This window comes from Physeter macrocephalus, chromosome 4, assembly GCF_002837175.3.
Source record: "Physeter macrocephalus isolate SW-GA chromosome 4, ASM283717v5, whole genome shotgun sequence".
Classification (NCBI taxonomy): domain Eukaryota; kingdom Metazoa; phylum Chordata; class Mammalia; order Artiodactyla; family Physeteridae; genus Physeter; species Physeter macrocephalus.
The window spans coordinates 92,720,350-92,727,971 of NC_041217.1; the positions used below are offsets into that span (position 1 = coordinate 92,720,350).

General features: G+C 38.5%; 1 long non-coding RNA gene across 2 annotated transcripts in view; it reads left to right on the forward strand.

Annotated features, from left to right (window-relative positions):
- Positions 1–7,622, forward strand: part of LOC102983424 (uncharacterized) — a 139,316-nt gene that overhangs the window by 116,772 nt on the left and 14,922 nt on the right. The window lies entirely within an intron of this gene.

A 7,622-nucleotide genomic window follows, 5' to 3' on the forward strand; every position in this document is an offset into this window, starting at 1 on the left:
ACTACAAATAGAACTACCATACGACCCAGCAATCCCAGTACTGGGCATATACCCTGAAAAACCATAATTCAAAAAGGGACATGTATGACAATGTTCATTGCAGCTCTATTTACAATAGCCAGGATATGGAAGCAACCTAAGTGTCCATCGACAGATGAATGGATAAAGAAGATGTGGCACATATATACAATGGAATATGACTCAGCCATAAAAAGAAACAAAATTGAGTTATTTGTAGTGAGGTGGATGGACCTAGAGTCTGTCATACAGAGTGAAGTAAGTCAAGAAAGAGAAAAAAAAAATACCATATGCTAACACATATATATGGAATCTAAAAAAAAAAAGTTTCTCAGGGCTTCCCTGGTGGCGCAGTGGTTGCTCATCCGCCTGCCGATGCAGGGGAACCGGGTTCGCGCCCCAATCTGGGAGGATCCCACATGCCGCGGAGCGGCTGGGCCCGTGAGCCATGGCCACTGAGCCTGCGCGTCCGGAGCCTGTGCTCTGCAACGGGCGGATATATGGAGATATATGTATATGTATAGCTGATTCACTGTGTTATAAAGCAGAAACTAACGCACCGTTGTAAAACAATTATACACCAATAAAGATGTTTAAAAACAAAAAACTACCTACTAGAAATATAGTAGTTTATATTAGTTTATATATAATGGTCAGTTTTTCCCAGTGTCTAAGCCAGTTCTTGGAAGTGTCATTAGATTGTTTTGGAAGCTGTAGTAGACTTAATATTAAATCATCACTTTACTGCAGCAAATGGTGTTTACTGTGGTAATTTTTTAAAATTACATCAAAAGGATCTCATTTATTTGTAACGAAGTAGCACATGAACCAGAAGAAATTGCTCAATAATTAATATTTATTGATTAAATATAATGTACAGTGTTACATACAATGTATATTTGCTCATAATTCATTTTGCAAAAAAATACACATGAATACAATTAAATAAAATTTTATATATTATAAGCTAAATATATATTTTGACAATTTGAAGATAATGGAATATTCAAAATAAGATTGGATGAATGGTTATAAAGCAATTGGAATCCTGAAAATGGATAATAAAAAGATAAAAAACAGAAAATGGGCAAAGTATATAAACAGGTAATCGAGAGTATCATAAAAGGGTAAGAAACAAAAAGATATTTCAGTTGTTAGGGAAATGCAAATTAGAATAATATAACACAATATTTTACGTGTGGATTTGTAAAAATTAAAGGGACAAATTGTCTTTATGACCAGAGACTTTTTAGAAAAATAAGTACTTTCATACATTGCTGATGGGAATATGAATTGTTTTATTTTGGACTAAAGTAAACATAGCATCCATTAAAATTAAAATTGCTGGCCTTTCACCCCCAACTGCTAGAGTAATTAGTATAGGACTAGAACTGCACCATAAACTATAAAGTGGACAATATATATTAAGCAACAATTTATAGACATTGTGAAACAGCCAACCTAATACTTCGATCTCTGAAGAAGAGAAACGCACAGGCTATGCAGATATGATTTCTGTCTAGAAGTCGTTTTTTAGACCATGATACACAAAAGTGGAGCCCATGTAAAACACAGAGATCTTCCTGGAGCAGTGATTGTATTTCACAGCTTCTGAGCAGTTGGAATTTGTGGGGTAGAAAGAAGAAATCTTTAAAGAGAAGAACCTCCTAAAATCTGCTACATAAGTGTTTGGTTGAATACTAAAACAGACATTATGATGACAGAGATGTTGAAATTAACAGACATGGAGTTTAAAACGTCTATTAAAAATATGCTTAAGGGAGGATCTTCAAGGTGGCAGAGGAGGAAGACATGGAGATCACCTTCCTCCCCACAAATACATCTACATGTGGAACAACTCCTACAGAACACCTGCTGAGCTCTGGCAGAAGACCTCAGACTTCCCAAAAGGCAAGAAACTCCCCACATACCTGGGTAGGGCAAAAGAAAAAAGAAAAAACAGAGACAAAAGAATAGGGATGGGATGTGCACCTCTGGGAAGGAGCTGTGAAGGAGGAAAAGTTTCCACACACTAGGAACCCCCTTCACTGGTGGAAATGGGGGGTGAACGGGTGGGAAGCTTCAGAGCCACCGAGGAGAGTACAGCAACAGGGGTGCAGAGGGCAACACAGATTCCCACACAAAGAATTGGTGCTGACCAGCACTCACCAGCCAGAGAGGCTTGTCTGCTCACCCGCTGGTGGGGTGGGGGGGCAGGGCTGGGAGCTGAGGCTCAGGCTTCAGAGGTCAGATCCCAGGAAGAGGACTGGAGTTGGCTGTGTGAACACAGCCTGAAGGGGGCTAGTGCGCCACAGCTAACTGGGAGGGTGTCTGGGGAAAAGTCTGGAACTGCCTAAGAGGCAAAAGACCACTGTTTCTGGGTGCACGAGGAGAGGGGATTCAGAGCACTGCCTAAACGAGCTCCAGAGATGGGTGCCAGCCATGGCTATCAGCGCAGACACCAGAGACAGGCATGAAACGCTAAGGCTGCTGCTTCAGCCACCAAGAATCCTGTGTGCAAGCACAGGTCACTATCCACACATCCCTTCCCAGGAGCCTGTGCAGCCCGCCACTGCAAGGGTCTCGTGATCCAGGGACAGCTTCCCCAGGAAAACACACAGTGCGCCTCAGGCTGTTGCAACATCATGCTGGCCTCTGCTGCCACAGGCTTGCCCCGCATTCCATACCCCTCCTTCCCCCTGGCCTGAGTGATCCAGAGCCCCCTAATCAGCCTCTCCTTTAACCCCCTCCTGTCTGGGCAAAGAATAGATGCCAGAGGGTGACCTACATGCAGAGGCAGGGCCAAACCCAAAGCTGTGCAAACTAAGGGAAATTTCTCTGTGCAGCCTCAGGAGCAACGGATTAAATCTCCACAGTCAACTTGATGTACCCTGCATCTGTGGAATACCTGGATAGACAACGAATCATTCCAAAATTGAGGCGGTGGACTTTAGGAGCAACTGTAGACTTTGGGTTTGCTGTGTGCAACAGACTAGTTACTGATTTTTATGTTTCTCTTAGTACAGTTTTTAGTGCGTGTTATCTTTGGTGGATTTGTTTATTGGTTTGGTTGCTTTCCTTTTTTTTTAATTACTTAAAATTTCTTTTTATTTTAATAATTTTTTAATTTTTAATTTTAATAACTGTTTTATTTTACTTTATTTTTTTTCTATCTTTCTTTTTTTCTCCGTTCTCCTCTGAGCCATGTGGCTGAAAGGGTCTTGGTGCTGCGGCTGGTGTCAGGCCTGAGATTCTGAGGTAGGAGAGCTGAGTTCAGGACATTGGACCACCAGAGACCTCCCGGCCCCACATAATATCAATTGGCGAGAGGTCTCCCAGAGATTTCTGTCTCAACGCTAAGACCCAGCTCACTCAATGAACAGCAAGCTCCAGTGCTAGACACCCCATGCCAAACAGCAAGACAAGAACACAACCCACCCATTAGCAGAGAGGCTGCCTAAAATCATAAGTTCAGACACCCCAAAACACACCACCAGACGTCGTCTTGCCCACCAGAAAGACAAGATCCAGCATCATCCACCAGAACACAGGCACCAGTACCCTCCACCAGGAAGCCTACACAACCCACTGAACCAAACGTACCCACTGGGGCAGACACCAAAAACAACGGGAACTATGAACCTGCATCCTGCAAAAAGGAGACCCCAAACACGGTAAGTTAACCAAAATGAGAAGACAGAGAAACACACAGCAGATGAAGGAGCGAAGTAAAAACCCACCAGACCAAACAAATGAAGAGGAAAAAGGCAGTCTACCTGAAAATGAATTCAGAGGAATAATAGTAAAAATTATCCGAAATCTTAAAAACAGAATGGAGAAAATACAAGAAAGGTTTAACAAGGACCTAGAAGAACTAAAGAGAAAAAAAAAATGATGAACAACACAATAAATGAAATTTAAAATTCTCTAGAAGGAATCAATAGCAGAATAACTGAGGCAGAAGAACGGATAAATGACCTGAAGACAAAATAGTGGAAATTCAACTACCACAGAACAAAATAAAGAAAAAAGAAAGGAAAGAATCTCAGAGACCTCTGGGACAACATTAAAGGCACCAACATTCAAATTACAAGGGTCCCAGAAGAAGAAGAGAAAAAGAAAGGGTCTGAGAAAATATTTGAAGACATTATAGTTGAAAAATTCCCTAATATGGGAAAGGAAATAGTCAATAATTCCAGGAAGTGCAGAGTCCCATACAGCATAAATCCAAGGAGAAACACGCCAATACACATATGAATCAAACTATCAAAAATTAAATACAAAGAAAAAATATGAAAAGCAGCAAGGGAAAAGCAACAAATTACATACAAGGGAATCCCCATAACGTTAACAGCAGATCTTTCAGCAGAAATTCTGCAAGCCAGAAGGGAGTGGCAGGACCTATTTAAAATGATGAAAGAGAAAAAACTACATCGAAGATTACCCAGCAAGGATCTCATTCAGATTCGAGGGTGAAATTAAAAGCTTTACAGACAAGCAAAAGCTAAGAGAATTCAGCAACACCAAACCAGCTTTACAACAAATGCTAAAGGAACTTCTCTAGGCAGGAAAGTCAACAAAAGGAAAAGACCTACAATAACAAACCCAAAACAATTAAGAACATGGTAATAGGAACATACATATTGATAAATACCTTAAATGTAAATGGATTAAATGCTCCAACCAAAAGACATAGACTGGCTGAATGGATACAAAAACAAGACCCATGTATATGTTGTCTTCAAAAGACCCAGTTCAGACCTAGGGACACATACAGACTGAAAGTGAGGGGATGGAAAAAGATATTCCATGCAAATGGAAATCAAAAGAAAGCTGGAGTAGCAATTCTCTTATCAGACAAAATATACTGTAAAATAAAGACTATTACATGAGACAAAAAAGGACACTATAAAATGATCATGGGATCAATCCAAGAAGATATAACAATTGTAAATATTTACACACCCAACATAAGGGCACCTCAATACATAAGGCAAATGCTAACAACCATAAAAGGGGAAATCAACAGTAATACAATTATTCTAGGGGACTTTAACACCTCACTTTCACCAATGGACAGATCATCCAAAATGAAAATAAATAAGGAACACAAGCTTTAAATGACACATTAAACAAGATGGACTTAATTGATATTTATAGGACATTCCATCCAAAAACAACAGAATACACTTTCTTCTCAAGTGTTCATGGAACATTCTCCAGCATATATCATATTTTGGGTCTCAAATCAATCCTTGGTAAATTTAAGAACATTGAAACCATATCAAGTATCTTTTCCAACCACAATGCTATGAGACTAGATATCAATTACAGGAGAAATACTGTAAAATAAAGACTATTACATGAGACAAAAAAGGACACTATAAAATGATCATGGGATCAATCCAAGAAGATATAACAATTGTAAATATTTACACACCCAACATAAGGGCACCTCAATACATAAGGCAAATGCTAACAACCATAAAAGGGGAAATCAACAGTAATACAATTATTCTAGGGGACTTTAACACCTCACTTTCACCAATGGACAGATCATCCAAAATGAAAATAAATAAGGAACACAAGCTTTAAATGACACATTAAACAAGATGGACTTAATTGATATTTATAGGACATTCCATCCAAAAACAACAGAACAATCCTACCTCAAGAGACAAGAAAAATCTCAAATAAACAACCTAACTTTACACCTAAAGTAATTAGAGAAAGAAGAACAAAAACCCCCAAAATTAGCAGAAGGAAAAAATTCATAAAGATCAGATCAGAAATAAATGAAAAAGAAATGAAGGACACGATGGCAAAGATCAATAAAACTAAAAGCTGGTTCGTTGCAAAGTTGAACAAAATTGATAAACCATTAGCCAGACTCATCAGGAAAAAAAAGAAAAGTCTCAATCATCAGAATTAGAAATGTTAAATGAGAAGTAATAACTGACACTGCAGAAATACAAAGGATCGTGAGAGATTACTACAAGCACCCATATGCCAATAAAATGGACAACCTGGAAGAAATGGACAGATTCTTAGAAAAGCGCAACCTTCTGAGACTGAACCAGAAAGAAATAGAAAATATAAACAGACCAATCACAAGCACTGAAATTGAGACTATGATTAAAAATTTTCCAACAAACAAAAGCCCAGGACCACATGGCTTCACAGGCTAATTTTATCAAGCATTTAGAGAAGAGCTAACACCTGTCCTTCTCAAACTCTTCCAAAATACAGCGGAGGGAAGAACACTCCCAAACTCATTCTACAAGGCCACCAACACCCTGATACCAAAACCAGACAAAGATGTCACAAAGAAAGAAAACTACAGGCCAGTATCACTGATGAACATAGATGCAAAAATCCTCAACAAAATACTAGCAAACGGAATCCAACAGCACATTAAAAGGATCATACATCATGATCAAGTGGGGTTTATCCCAATAATGCAAGGATTCTTCAATATACACAAACCAATCAATGTGATAAACCATATTAACAAATTGAAGGAGAAAAACCATATGATCATCTCAACAGATGCACAGAAAGCTTTCGACAAAATTCAACAGCCATTTATGTTAAAAACCCTCCAGAAAGTAAGCATAGAGGGAACTTACCTCAACATAATAAAGGCCATATATGACAAACCCACAGTCAACATCATTCTCAGTGGTGAAAAACTGAAACCATTTCCACTAAGATCAGGAACAAGGCAAGGTTGCCGACTCTCACCACCATTATTCACCATAGTCTTGGAAGTTTTAGCCACAGCAATCAGAGAAGAAAAAGAAATAAAAGGTATCTGAATTGCAAAGAAGAAGTAAAATTGTCACTGTTTGCAGAGGACATGATACTCTACATAGAGAATCCTAAAGATGCTACCAGAAAACTGCTAGAGCTAATTAATGAATTTGGTAAAGTAGCAGGATACAAAATTAATGCACAGAAATCTTTTGCACTCCTATACACTGATGATGAAAAATCTGAAAGTGAAATTAAGAAAACACTCCCATTTACCATTGCAACAAAAAGAATAAAATACCTAGGAATAAACCTACCTAAGGAGACAAAAGAACTCTCTGCAGAAGACTATAAGATACTGATAAAAGAAATTAAGATGATACAAACAAATGGAGAGATGTACCATGTTCTTGTATTTGAAGAATCAGCATTGTGAAAATGACTATACTACCCAGAGCAATCTACAGATTCAAACTACTGATGGCATTTTTCACAGAACTAGAACAAAAAAATTTTACAATTTGTATGGAAACACAAAGGACCCTGAATAGCCAAAGCAATCTTGAGAAAAAAAACCAGCTGGAGGAATCAGTCTCCCTGACTTCAGACTATACTAAAAATCTACAGTCATCAAGACAGTATGGTACTGGCACAAAAACAAAAATATAGATCAATGGAACAGGATAGAAAGCCCAGAGATAAACCCATGCACATATGGTCACCTTATGTTTGATAAATGAGGCAAGAATATACAATGGAGAAAAGACAGCCTCTTCAATAAGTAGTGCTGGGAAAACTGGACAGCTACATGTAAAAGAATGAAATTAGAACACACTCTAACACCATACACA